This window comes from Rana temporaria, chromosome 4 (genome assembly GCF_905171775.1).
Source record: "Rana temporaria chromosome 4, aRanTem1.1, whole genome shotgun sequence".
NCBI lineage: Eukaryota > Metazoa > Chordata > Amphibia > Anura > Ranidae > Rana > Rana temporaria.
Genome location: NC_053492.1, coordinates 432,105,135 through 432,118,255, shown reverse-complemented (window position 1 = coordinate 432,118,255; position 13,121 = coordinate 432,105,135). Strand labels below are relative to the sequence as shown.

The 13,121-nt window shown below is 39.9% G+C and overlaps 1 protein-coding gene across 5 annotated transcripts in view; it reads right to left on the bottom strand.

The window, feature by feature from the left end:
* ESRRG (estrogen related receptor gamma) overlaps positions 1–13,121 on the bottom strand; it is a 304,078-nt gene that overhangs the window by 182,349 nt on the left and 108,608 nt on the right. The gene's annotated exons all lie outside the window — the stretch shown is intronic.

The following is a 13,121-nucleotide window of genomic DNA, read 5'->3' as shown; positions in this document are numbered from 1 at the left end:
GTTAACAAAGGGTCTATAATCACCTAAGGGTTTTGATGGGCTTTTTGTAAAACTCCGAAGCATGGATAGTTATTAGATGCGTTTGTAATGCGCTGTGAACCGGTTTGAAGAGGATTTCATTTTTTTTTATTGTACAGCCACTAAGAGTAAATAAATTATATGAAGTGCATATAGTTTGTATTGCAACTTTAGCAAAGGGATAGAACAATACTGACCATCCCTAAGTTAAAATAAAAAAACCAACCCAGTTTTTTTTTTCACCTAAAGCCCCTTTCATACGGTCTGCTGACATCCACCAATATCCGATCCGATCCTGCCTGTGAAATCCAGACAAATGGAAACCCTATTTTCCATTCATCTGGAGAATCGGATCAAATAGGATCGGATGAAAACGGACAGGCGGTTCCTTTTTTCTTTCGATCTCCATAGAGGACAGCCAGGCTTTGACAGGTCCATCTTCGCACATTGAGCAGAGACTGACCTGTTATCCGCCTGCTCAGTGGTGATCAGCGGATCGATCCCTGCTGAGCAAAGAGGAGTTTGTACAAGGACAAGCCCATGTGAAAGGACCCTTAGGGAAACTGAACAGTTTTTTCAGTGAGCTCACATTTTGAGTACTTGATTATAAAATTGAAATACATTTTGGATCAGGTGTTAACATTGTTGCTCCATTGTAGCCCCCACAAATACCCGGTGCTTCTGCTTAAGGGGGAACAGTCAATCACCAAGCCTGAGCACCATAATCAGATAAGGGGGACCCCACCATTAACCCTGTGAAAGCTCCAAATCCAGCTGCAACACCGTCTGACACCAATGGTGTTGGAGCGCACAGGAGGGTGCAAATGCAAAGTGCATTACTACAAGATTTATTAATACAATAAACAGAAAGGCAAATCCAAAAGAGAAAAAATGTATGTGTTGTATCAAATTAAATCATGATATAGTGTAGCGTCAAGTGGCCTGACCCATGCATCACATTATCGGCTAAGCTGTGGAGCAACTGTTCTTTCCCAGTCTATTTGCCTTTGGTAAATCAACCCCTGAGTCTCTTTAAAGGGCAACTTAACATTCAATGAACAAAAGGAAGGGGGTGATGGAGGTTAGGCATGTGTGAATGGCATCAGTTTGAAACATTTTTGAAATCATTCAAAATTCACTGACAGGTGCATTTGACCTGCATTTGACCTTTTTGGGATTGCAAAACCTGCTTGATGGCCATTCTCGCTATATGATATTGGGCTGCGCCAGGAAGCTTTACCCAGGGCCATTCCACACATAGACAAGGACATTTTCCTAGTGTCTTATAAGAGCTGCAATGGTATGCATGGAAAAAGGTAGGACATGCACATGTCACTTTGTGACATTTCAAAAAAGTTAAAAGAAAAAATTTACCAGCGCCTCATTTATAACGCATCAGCACCACTTCCTTCACACCACTTTCTAGCAACACACCGGCAGCACTTATTTATTAATAAAGTTTAATGTATCAATACTGACACTTCTGTAAATCAGAAAAGTGCAGTACAGCTGTGGTTCTCAGGAAACTGGTTAATGTCTTCTAGCTAAGCCTCAGATATAGATAAATGCTACACTGTGCATTTTCCATAATTCCATTAGGCAAGGTAGCTGCATGGTCTTTGCATGCTCTTCACCAGTTTTTGCATTGGTTTTCTTTGGATGCTCTGGCTTTTTCCTACAGAAGATCAGCACAGCTTAATTGATGTATGAAAATGTTGTCCCTAAAGGTCGTATAAGCAGGGGAGGGGCATTATGCTGTAAGATCCTTGAGGAGCAGAGACTGTGTTAAATGGTTCTATGCAGTCTGTAAAATACTGCATGCTATGTGCTATATAAAAACAGAAAATACATGGTCCTTAAATTAACTTTTCATGAAAAAAAAATGAAAACATTACATAAACCAGATGGCAACTAAAATTTGTAAAACCATTAAGGGAAAGGTAGTCGAACACTCAAAATCGTTAATGCAAAGGTGTATTGGAAATGTACAACATTCCAGTGTTCAATGATGACAACATTCCTTTGAATTCATAAAAACTGGAACAGACACATTTTGTGAAAGTGACTAACGTCTATTCTAAAAGTATCATACACCAGATTCATGTACCCGTCTAGAACGTGCACTTGAATTTGGTGCCACTTTTAGAACGCAAGCAAGACATTTTAGCAAAACCTGTCTGCCCCAGGTTCTCTTTGTACACCAAAAAAGAGAGTGGGTCTTAATTAGCTCAACTTTCATAAGATACAAACTGTCTGTATTTTATTTTGAATTGGGCACATCCATTGTACCACAAAATAAAAGCGGCACATTTTAGAACTACCAGAATTTGGTAAATAAGTTGCTGTCAGCAACAAAAGTTTTGCAGATGCTTCATGAATTTGGCGCAACACATTAACAAGAGGGATTAAAACCAGAACAGTGGAGCAGCTTTATTGATTTACTACCACCAAGTATTATCAATGGCATATTCTTTCATGGATGTTATTTTCCACTTGCAACTAACTGATGCCCTAAACGCAATGCAACACAGGTGCCCTTCTCAGCCCCTCCATTGCTTAAAAGAGAGGTATGGGATTTATTTTATTTTATTAATCATGTTTACCTAGGTGGATGAAGCATTGGTCTGATACTGCATTTGTCCCCTGCCAGCTCTAAGGCTAAGAACGGATCGATCAAACACTGCTTATTGCTCGGTTCTCAGTGTTCCCTGAGCAGAGAGCCGGGGATTGTCAGTCCTCAGCTCTCTGCTATGCTCCTATGCTCACTAGATCGGTGGGTGGTGAAGAGGGCAAGAGCAGCTGGCTCAGGCTCTCAGTGCCTTGCTGAGAAGCTGAGCCAGGTGCCGGTCCAGGAATGTGGGCGGATCCCGACCATATGGTCATTATATTTCCCGAGCATGGACTGGCTCTGTGATGTCATCCAACAGTGGGATTCAGCCCGCTGTCTGCTGAAAAGGGGTCACAAGAGTGAAAAATGATCTGCACTCCTGTAATCCACAGGAGAAGTACAGCCAAACAAGGTTTGGTTGTACTTCTTATTTAACTGACTGAATAAGTGCTGTAAGTGAAACAAAAGTTTGAAAATTCATAAACCAGTTTTCTTCCAGGTTAGCCCCAGACCAGAGCCTAAAAATATATTAAACAAAAATGTTGTCATTGTTTTCATTTTACAGAATGGTCATGGATCAAATTCAAGCAACGGATTGAATCCTTTAACTCAAAATCACTTTTTGAAAAATAATAATAAATAAATAAATAAATTCCAGATGGAAAGATCAAGGTATATGAGCCCTATAGAATTCTATGGGGCTGTAGTAAGAGAAAGTACTTGTGGCAGGGGATGTAAATAAACTATGGAGAATGCAGTAAGTGGATATCAGTAAAAATACATCTGTGGAGAGAGAGGGTGGAATTGGTCAATTTAGGGCAAGTGGGCAAATAGGATAAGTGTACCTTGTTTAAAAGTGCACTTATCCTTTAAGAGCATAATAGCTAGGGGAAAAAACTTTGTGCAACCCCTTCCATTGGTGCCCCAAAAACATGCTTATAATAGTTAATCCAGCCCTGTCCATATGATATTCTCTGACATCTCACACATTGCCCTATTGAGCATTTAGAAGGACTTAAGTCATCCACAACTTATTTATTATGAGGCCACTGTTTAACTTACAGAGCAGCTATAGTGCTGCACATTACCATAACTTTTTTGTTTCTTGAGTTTTCTGCTTTAATAGATATTTGTGGTATTGACTTTCTGACAGTGTATCTTACCCCGGCGCTGGATCCTAAACCCCGTTAAAACGACAATATTTTCATCTTGTTAAATTCTTCCCTGCAAGCAGTGCTGCAAAGCATTTCAGAGCTGGTTCCCCCCTCCCCTGAATGCTTCTTTACAATGACCACGTTTTCTGCTTCAATTACTTGCACTCTAGCAAAGTGGCCAAAACACAAATCACTTAGTAGAAAAATGGGCACCAGCTGGTCTTGTGTAAGAAAGAGGAAAGCGAAAGGAAAGAGACGGAATGAAGTGTCATGTCAAAAATCATCGGTGCAACGTGCGATTTGGGAAACAGGACTACTTTATGGCGACAGGGTGTCATTACGCCATCACTGTAATACTGACGCTTTGACAACTCTTCCCCTAACATATCATCACTGCATTAAGGTGCACTGGCTAAGCCCAAGCAAGGTGCACAAAAACATTTATTCTCTTCGTTTTTTTTAATAAGACTTTGCCTTGTTAAGTTGATAGAATTGTCCAACCACCGGAAGTAGACATCAAGGGAAAAAAAAGTCTTGAGACTCTAACATTGTGACTTGGTCAGCATGCAACAATGATTATGATTTAAAGAGAAGTATGGGAATTGTTTTTATTTTTTAATCATACTTACCTAGGTGGAGGCAGCATCGGTCCGATGCTGAATCTGTCCCCCACTGGCTCTAAGGCTGAGCACCGTGCGATCAAACACTGCAGGTCGTCTGGTTCTCAGAGCTCCCTGAGCAGAGAGCTGGTGACTGTCAGTCACCGATGTCTGCTCTGCCCCTCAAGCTCGTATTGGAGCACTGGGCTGTGAAGGGGGCTGGAGCGGCCAGCTCAGGCTCTAAGCAGCTTGCTGAGAGGCTGAGGCACCCCAGGCATGTAGGCGGATCCCGACCATATGGTCGTAATCTTTTGGGCCGGCTCTCTGACATAAGCCGAAAGCGGACTTTATTCCACTGTCAGCTGAAAACGGGTCATAGGGGTGCAGAACGAGCTGAAATCATGTGATCCACAGGATAAGTACAGCCAAATGAGAATTGGCTGTACTTCTCCTTTAAGTTCACCATAGTAAAAAATGTTCTTCATTTTTTCTTTCTGTTTGTCAGTTATACCCAATTATGTTTCTTTACTGCTTTTCAGTGTTCTTCTATTTTGGATAGGGTGGGGAACTTTGTCAAGCATGTATTGTGGTCTATGTCCTTGTTGGGTGTATTCACCCACTCTTTGTCCAGGTAATCATTGTCACTAAGAAAGAAAATGTGGAGAAATCTAAAATCTTTGAACTATCATGGGAGCAAGACCAGAGGAGAAGTCTTCAATCAGGGGCCCAATGTTCTAGTGGTAACTGTATAGGACTGTATAAGACTGTATAAAAACTGTATAATTCCTCTTACTTACATGTCAGGTGTGACTTGGCTGAAATCTGACAAAAATAGTGCAGAAACTTATTTTTTCAAATTGGCGTGGCATCGCAAAGTGGGCATCAATTTGAACAGTAACATTGCCAACAATAGGCTGCGACTTGTCATGCAATTTTTACCTGTCAAATCGCATGGCAAGTCATACCGGTGTGACTGGGGTCTTAGAGGTTGAGACTTAATTTTTCCCTGCTGCAGTTAAGTGATGCTTACAAGGTCTTGCACCTCCCAGCCTTAGACTACGAGTGCTGATTGGATGCCGTTTTTCCAGCATGTTCCTTTGACAAAAGCCAGTTCTTAGACCAGCTTCTGTTGTAAGGACAGCTGTACAAACTGACCGAACCTCGCCGGTTCTTGTTAAACCTGGCTGATACCGGCTGATATTTGACCCGTGTGTACCCAGCCTAAGTCACATTTAAGTATTTGAATACATTTCATAATATATTAATAATTACAGAGCTCAATTATTATACAATACATCAGGATTTTAAAGGTAAAGTCAGTTTTCACATAGAGTTTTCACAGCTGCTACATAGGGATTTCTAAGAGCTGTACCAGGAAAGAGGCAAATAAAGTTCTCGCTAAAGGCTCTATGTATCAGTACTATAAGATGAGATAGTGGGAGAAATTACATGGGTCACTCACTTTAAGTTTTGTTTAATTATTAATTTATTAAAAAAATGTTACCGGTACAATTGACTAGCCTACATTTGATTTAATTTAATCTCAGTTACTTTATCTAGCTCAGAATAGAAACTATTCAAGGATAAAGAATCATTTATCTGGTTGCTTTTATAATGATAGTTTAGTGAAGTTTTCTATGTTATGATAAAGAACCCTTATCTCTTAAATATTATATTTTGATAACTGTAAGTGGTTAATGCCTGTAATGAAAGCATTCAGTATATGAATTCTCTAATTTAACACACCTTTAGTTATCATTTTTCTTTACATTTACATTCAAGCTAAGCTGTCCAGTAAAAGTGGCAGTGAGGCAGGTGAGGATAATCTACAACACTGTCAGTGGTGCTGGAGCCATAACAGCAACAGATCCCATTCATGCATTGCGGTAAATCACAGTAAAATACAAATTTTACCGCTACACACATTATGACACATTTATGTCCCAGTTCACATTGGTGTTGAATTTTAAAGTAACCTTTATCTGTGCATTGATGCACCTATAATGGTAATGTGCCCTTCAAAAGTGTTGCACAGGCGTTTAAGTCACATCTAGTGGTGCTCCTCAAATATCCAGCTATTATAGCTTGTTTACACTTACTTCAAAATATAGCTACGGACATGCTTTGTTAAAGCTCTCTGGATGCCAGTCAAAGCCCCTGTCACTAAATAAAATAGTTAGCTTACAGTTCTGATTACACCTTGCTTTTGCTTGGTGTTTCGATGAGGTTTCGGTGGGGCTTCGATCAGGTTTCGGTGGGGCTTCGATGAGGCTTTGGTGGAGTTTTGATGGGGCTTCTGTGAGGCTTTCGATGAGCCTTTGGTGGGGCTTTAGTGGGGCTTTGGTGAAGCTTCGGTGAGGCTTTGTTGGGCTATGATGAGGCTTCAGTGGGGCTTCAAGCAAGCTTTGCCATAGACTTCTATGGGGGCTTTGAAGACGCTTTAAAAGCACCACTAAAGCTTCATGGGGTAAAAATTTTGATGTGAAGCCAAAGCAGATAAAAACAAAAGAAAGGTGTAAACAGAACTGTAAGCTAACCATTTCATTTAGTGACAGAAGCTTTAACTAGCGTTCAGAGAGCTTTAACAAAGCATTGTTTTGAAGCAAGTGTAAACTAGCTGTTAATTTGTGTTAAAGCCAAAGCAAGTGTAAATGAGCCCTTAGTGATCACTTTTGAAGCTTTGCAACTGCACCATAGATGCAGCTTATTCGCATTGTTAATGTGCTTATGGTGTTTACAGCTTTCAATAGAAGTAGATGGAGGCAGTTGTAAAGCCTCAATGCCTGACAAACTCTGCAGGAAGCATTTTATTTGCCTTACCACAAAGCAACGCTTTTATATGTACACCCCCATCCACTCCCTCTTTTAACAATTTTAAGTGGCATTGATAGGTCGGTGGGTAGCAATAAAAATGCAACCCAACTGCCTATTTCAATGCCTTTGTGAATGAGACCTAACTGGCATTTTATGGGAAATCTTGGCTTAAATATGAAGAAAATTACAAGTAAAGATGTGTGAAATAAAAAATATATACCCGTATTTATCGGGGTATAACATGCACAGGCGTATAACACGCACCCTAACTTTAAGAGGGAAGTTTCAGGTAAAAACTTTCCATAGCCTCCTGCGTATAACACGCAGGCACAGTTTACCCTCTATTTTCAGGGTAAAAAAGTGAGTGTTATACGCCAATAAATAGAGTAGATAAATGTATATATATCTATAAATAGGGGCAGATCCACATACATCTGCGTGGGCGCAGCGTATGTGAGATACGCTACGCCGCTGTAACTTACTTAGCTATTCTTTAAATCCTGAAAGAATTTGCGCTGTAAGTTACGGCGGCGTAGGGTATCTCTGGCGGCGTAAGGGCGCGGAATTCAAATGCGGCGAGTAGGGGCGTGTTTCATTTAACTGAAGCGCGTCCCCGCGCCGAACGAACTGCGCATGCCCCGTCCGTCAAAACTCCCAGGGTGCATTGCTCCAAATGACGTTGCAAGGACGTCATTGTTTTCGACGTGAACGTAAATGGCGTCCAGCCCCATTCACGGACGACTTACGCAAACGACGTAAAATTTTCAAAATGATACGCGGGAACGACGGCCATACTTAACATTGAGTACGCCAACAGATAGCAGCTTTAACTATACGCCGGAAAAAGCCAAACGGAAACTACATAAAAGAATGCGACGGCCGCTCGTACGTTTGTGGATCGTGGGAAATAGCTAATTTGCATACTCGATGCGGATTACGACGGGAACGCCACCTAGCGGACGTCGAAAAATTGCATCTAAGATCCGAAGGCGTACGAAGACGTACGCCTGTTGGATCTAACCCAGATGCCGTCGTATCTTGTTTTGAGGCTTCAAAACATGGGTGCTCAACCTGTGGCTCTCCAGCTGTTGCGGAACTACAATTCCCATGAGGCATTGCAAGCCGCTGACAGGTACAAGCATGTCTCCCAAAGGCTGAGGCATTATGGGAATTGTAGTTTTGCAACAGCTGGAGAGCCACAGGTTGAGCACCCATGCTTCAAAACAAAGATACGACGCGGGAATTTTGAAATTACGCCGGCGTATCAATAGATACGCCGGCGTACTTTCTTTGTGGATCTACCCCATAGTAAATATATACACTGAAAAATATCATTACGTGCATCAACTGGATACAATATTTTTTATTAATAATGGTCCTCTAATGTGTTACTGTAATGATTTTTTATTGTATCATTACAATACTTTGCTATATATAGTTGTTTTAGCCTCTTGGCTACAATGTTTAATTAACACTTACAGAAGAAAATATTCAAGTAGTGCTTATTCACACCAGGTACATTAGGGTGTGTTAATGCAAGGACAAATAAAAAACGATTGCTGTCTTTGGGTCCCATTCACACCACACTAGTGCGTTCAGGGAAAAAAAAAGGGTCCTAGTAATTTGACCCTTAATATGGCATGTACAGAAAAATAAAAAAACTCACAAAAAAATAATGTAGCACAATTTATAAAAAAATGTGTGGTAGCACATTTTAATGCATGTCAAGGCGCATGTGTTTTCTGCACATTTTTATGTATTTTGTGGCACGACCGAGTCCTTAACCGGGGGGCCAGGAAGTACAGTGCGGGCAGAATTTTTCCATCCAGCAGGTTTGTCTTCCAGCCCTTTGACCAGCACATGAAACAGTTAATAAGAAAACCAGCCACACAGTTTATTCAATCCCCATTATTCAATCTCCAGCACTGCTACAGATAAGTATGCCTTGTTTATGGTCTATAGCTTGTCATAGTGAATGCAATGAAAAACATCAAATCAATACTGTGTTTAAATGAATAATAACGCTGTGCAAATACAGATATGCCACTGTGCATATTTTACTTTCCTTATACATTCAATCTGTTGGGAGACCCACCCTTACATTGTCCTGGACTGCTAAGTAGCAATTGACAGCTCAAGGGAAATGATGGTCGCAATAAATTCTAACAGGGCAAATTTATCTACTGCCCAAATAAAATAAAACCCAAATAACCATGTTGTAGTGCCATTAATTTTTGGTGGTGCCCCATAGTACTATTACAGTACAGTAGCAGGCAATGTACAGGCAATGAAGTGCATTACAAGAAGAAAATTACAAAAATTCTGTACGAGGAACGGTTTTTGGATTTTTGGATAGTGTGTACACAACTTTCCACATCCCAATTAGACTTTGCAAATGAAAATTTTTCTTGTACGTGAACAGAACTAACGATTTTCGTTTAATGTGTACGGTTTTCATTTTTCAAATCAGATACCAAAGACCGCGCATGATCAGAAACAACAAAAACATTTCGTACATTATTTCCATCTTAGGTTACGACTTGCTATGAAACATCAAGGAAAATCAGACAATCGTTCAGCCGAATTTTAAGAATCCATATCTGTATTGCAATTTTTATGTATCCACGCTTTTGTACTATTTATATATGTGTTTTCAATAAATATTATTTATTTACTTCAATACTATTATTATTTTTGCGGTAGTGCCTTTACTGTCCTACGCCCGGGTTTTTTTCTCTTTCCAGCCGAATTTCCTATAGCGTGTACCCAGCTAAACTCTCTGATCATTGGCTGAAGTTTACAAGTCTGATCATCTGGCCAATCTATCAGCAACATAGATAATATGACATTGTAAGAGCTGCACCTGATGGAGATAGGATGCCTGTTTTACCTATGTAGTGCCTTTACTCTTTAATTTCAGAGCAGGCATGTAAAGAATGTGTGTAAAGAATCTTGTATAACCCTTAGCTTTCTTTCCTCTGTACCCAGGGCTGCTGATAAGGCAGTACAGCCATCCCTCCTGTACTGGGCCCGGGCCCCATCAGATCAAAAGGAGGGCCCAAGCACCTGCTGAGCAGGAGGGCTGGATGTACTGTCTTTTTGCAGCCACCAATCCTATTCTGCTTCCCCCTGCAGCTCTTTCAGCTTCTTATCCTCTCCCCCCCTCCGGCTTCGCACTGAAAGGGGATTGGTTCTAGCACATGCGCCCCTTCCATCTGCTGTCCATGCCTCCCCTGTTTGCCCCTTTTTCCCACAGCGTTTCCGGCTTCCCTCCTCTCCGGCCGGCAGCTGCTGTGGGCATGCAGGGAGATGTCATTTACTGGACCCTTCCTTTCCCGAATGAACACAGTGAGCGATCCGTACCAATCACTCATGTGTCTATTCATCACTGACGCATAGTAAACTGTGTTCACTAAGCTTCAGTTTGTGAATGAGCAGGAAGCCTCAGAGCACTTTGTATACATTCATTTGTGCAGCGGAGGTTGTAGAGAAAGTGATTGAAAAACCTATGTCCTCAGTCACTTTCGGTCGGGGGGGGGGGCTCTGTTAGGTAGGCTGTATGAGGCCTCGGGATTTCTAACAGCAGCCCTGTTTTTACAGCTTAGATAGGTCTCTTATCCCCTTGAGCTACTGTGCAAGAGCTTAGATTACAGGGTCCAAATGTCCAACCCCTTTTGGTGGCCCCAAACAAGATATTTTTTAATTGATCCTGTTAGTGCACGCATATGTATATATATATATATATATATATATATATATATATATATATATATATATATATATATATATATATATATATATATATATAAAAGTGACAGCAGAAGAAAGACCAAGTGGTCCATTGAGTTTGTCCAATTTATGTATATATATATATATATATATATATATATATATATTTTTTTTTTATATAGAGCTATATTTGACCCAAGCATGTTTGAATCCACTTATTGTTGACTGACTTACAACCTCTATTTTACTACTCATTCAATAAAATAATACTTTCTGAGATTAGTTTGAAACATATATGTCCAATGGTGGCACCACACTCAGATTAGACCATAGACTACTCGGGTAAACGCAACATAAACTGAGTATTGTGACTGTACTGTTTATATATTTATTTATATATATATTTATTTATATATAAAAAAAAAACATATATATATAGATCTATCCCAAGCCCATATTTGAATCCACTTACTATTGACTGACTCATTACCTCTGCTGAAGCTCTATTTCTATTCCAAGCATCAACTACTCTTTTTGTTAAAATTATCGGTAAAATTTCCAAAAACAATTAAATAAAAATAAATATATATATATATATATATACTTTTATATATTTATAATTATATATAAATATAAATATATATACGCAAATAGATAACACAATTAAATTTAACTGCACATTCCCATGGCAGACCTGGCCTGTGAATTTCAATTCATCTACAGCAAATACCCATTCTGTTATTTCCTCCTTTTTTTTTTCTGCAAAAGTTCATTAGCTTTTAGCATGTAATTAAACAGATGTCCGTTTGCTATAACAGTATTGATATACATTTGTTCTAATGTTACAATTAGCCTACAAAGATCTTTACTGTATTGAAATCCCAGTTTGGTTCATTCGGCAGGCAGGCTAGACACATCTCAAGCACACTCCTGAGTTCTTATCTGCTCTGCAGCTACTAGCATGCGTTCTGTTGTGAGATAATCTCTTCTATATTATTTTAAGTGATTTTACTCTGGCATCAGGAGGGGCCCAGCTGGTGCCAACTGTTCTGTGGCTAAGAAACAAAATGATGTGAACTTGCCAGAGTGCATCGTTTGGAATCCAGGCTCTCTTTAAGCAAACAGATAAAAATGGAAATGCACAATAAAAGTGAAATGTGTGCGCAGACTATAGCTTTTCTAACAAATGTCTAAGCAATACACATACTGTAAACATAAATGTGATGACCTGCTTCTTGATAACTGTTCAGGCTGGTAAAAAAAAAAAGACGGAGGCAGCACTGTTATAGAGCATTTTAAAGGGTCTGTCCATGCAAACTGATAATTAAATGTTAAAGTATTACTAAAACCTGGACCCTGCATTCACTATATCTGGTCTCCCACAGTACACAGAACATGGAAATGCAATTATTTTAGTAAATATAAACTGCTAAATACCTTTTCTCATCATCAGTATATAGCAGTCTTGTGACTTCTATCAGTGTCTGGCTAAAGCTTGTAGGAGGAGTTTTTATTTTACTCTGACTGTCCTATGAGGCTGCAGGACCCCTGACCCTCTGTCATTTCAATGGGAAGGGGCGTTTAAATAGTGCGTATAAATAGCACTTCCAAGCCCCCCCCCCCCTCCACAGATGCTCCTTGCAGGACTTTGTCTAATATCCTGCAAGCACCCCACCCCAGTGTGAAAGCACTCATTGCAAAGGATGGGAGCCAGTTTTTAGGCACTTTTTAGAGGCTATTTCTAGCACTAAAACACCTTAAAAAAACACCTCATTGAGAAAGGGGTCTGAGATAAAACATCATATTTTAAAAAGCCGGTGACTAGTATTTTATTTAAAAATAAATATTATTTATATACACATTGGGGGGGATTTACTAAAACTGGAGTACTCAGAATTTGGTGCAGCTGTGCATATTAGCGAATCAGCTTCTAACTTCAGCTTGTTCAGTTAAACTTTGACTATAAAACCTGGAAGCTGATTGGTTTCTATGTAGAGCTGCACCAGGTTATGCTCGCTCCAGTTTTAGTAAATCCCCCCCCCCCCAACGCTTTAGCAAATTTAATGTCGATCACGTATGGTGTACATCTACTTGTAAGCCCCAAGACATATACGAACTGGTGGGGACTTGCCCATCAGATTTTGCATATAACACCTAGGGGTTGATTTACTTAAAACAAAATCAAACTACTGTTAAAAA